Genomic DNA, 1975 nt, shown 5'->3' on the forward strand with positions numbered 1-1975 from the left:
TGTCGTGACAATTGTTCTGTTTACATTATCGTAAAGGTGAAGGTGTTAAATAAAATAAGAGTCTGTGAATTTAAAAGGTGAAATAAAAGTGATTATATTTTAAAAAGAGTAACAGAGTGTCGGAGTTATTTAAAACAAGTATAGTCCCGTTCCCCCGCGGAGTCGGATCCTCGTATTGTGCCCATCAACCAACCCCCGGGCACAACAATATGCTGTTTTATATCTTTGTTCTTTCTTTATCAGAATAATTTTTTGATTTTTGATTTTGATCTAATAGTAAAAAATTTTCAGAATTAAAGTTATAGAGTGCCAAGTTTGAAAAAAGAACATTTGCGATATTTTTATGAATTTAATCAAAAATTCAAAACTGCAGAGATCACCCGAAATATTCATGCTATTTACTGAGAATATTTTATTGCTTAAAGAAAAAGAGAAGATCTTGCAATGTCTTGTGTCTTTTTTTAATTTGGCAGTTTATAATTTTGATTCTGAAAACTTTTTACCATTTAAATAAAATAAAAATCAATATTATTTTAATAGAGCAAAAAACAAAAATAAAACATCATATTACATATAGCCAATATGCAATTTTTGTTAGAAAAAATTCTCGAACAATGAAAATTATCACGAAATAATGTTTTAACCTAATACATATCCTAATATCTTTTGATGCATAATATGCTACAAACTTATGGCCTTGATTACAAAATTTGCATAAAAAAATGTTAATTTACTCGAATCGATTGAAGTACTATCTTATCGTCGTCCTTCGGTGGAACAAAATTTGCATTCCCTGCATACTCCAAGAATTCTTCATTGTGAAACACATCTTCCAAATTTGATGTATCATCATTAGCTGCAACATCAAACAAGCTTCGTTTTTCATTTCCAGCTGAACTGTTGGAACTGTCTGATATTGACGCAGTATCAGAGTCAACTCTATTAACTTCAGAGATGTTATCTATAGTCATATCCTATATAACAAAATACAAATTGCGTTGTCAAAAATGTTAGTAAAAATATTGAGTTTTAAAAGTGTTCTGAAATTCATTATTAGTATTTACAAAGAGGTATTCTACTTTCAAGAACAAAATAACTTTTTCAGTGTCAAAATTTCAAGATCAATTAGGCAAAGCTCAATCAGATTTTTATCTTGATTCGGCCGGAGTGGAAGCCTAAAAGAGTGGAAAGCTCTTTTGTGCCTAGCAACTTTGATTTAGAGACTAAGTTTTGTTAAGTTCAACCTTCGGATACTATCAGGATATCAAAGGTTTTCGCGATTTCTTAATTAGAGATAATTAACTGCGACAAAGTTGTGCCGCATTCGTGAAATGAAACATTAGTGAGATATGTGCCTTATGCATAGTAAATTTGTTTATCGGTACAATTTGAACCTTATAAAATACGAGTACATTAAGTTAGAAAATATTATCGGCGTACTGAATCAGTAGAACATTGTTCTCATAGTATATACACTATTTAATTTTATTTTTGATTTCTAACAAATGTTTGTGTCCATTATATTGTTATAAGATTTACATACACGTGTATGTATTGCACTTTTTATTTCACTCAATCCCGTTATTTAAAAAATTTAAGTAATTTATTGAAAATTAAATTAATCCTACATATATTCAAATGATTTTATGCCAACAATCAAATGATATTGTTACGTCCAGGGCGGTGAATCTCGCGTTCACGCACTCGCTCGCGTAACGTTCGCGCTTCCGCACTCGCGTTCGCGCACGCGCACCGGAAGGTCGCGGAGAAATAAGAAGAAACACCAATTAAGAACACAAGGAACACTCTTTATTCTAGTAACTGTGAACAAACTACGCAGCGGATAGACAGAACAGAACAAAGCACGTCCGCACGGCACGACGGCTTGTCTCAAAATCTAATATGTCGCCAGTTTGACAGACGACAACGCGTCGTCAGGGAAACATCCGACAGCTGGACCGGCTCGCTGATACAT

The sequence above is a fragment of the Wasmannia auropunctata genome, unplaced genomic scaffold (assembly GCF_000956235.1).
Source record: "Wasmannia auropunctata unplaced genomic scaffold, wasmannia.A_1.0 LD336106.1, whole genome shotgun sequence".
Taxonomy (NCBI): Eukaryota; Metazoa; Arthropoda; class Insecta; order Hymenoptera; family Formicidae; genus Wasmannia; species Wasmannia auropunctata.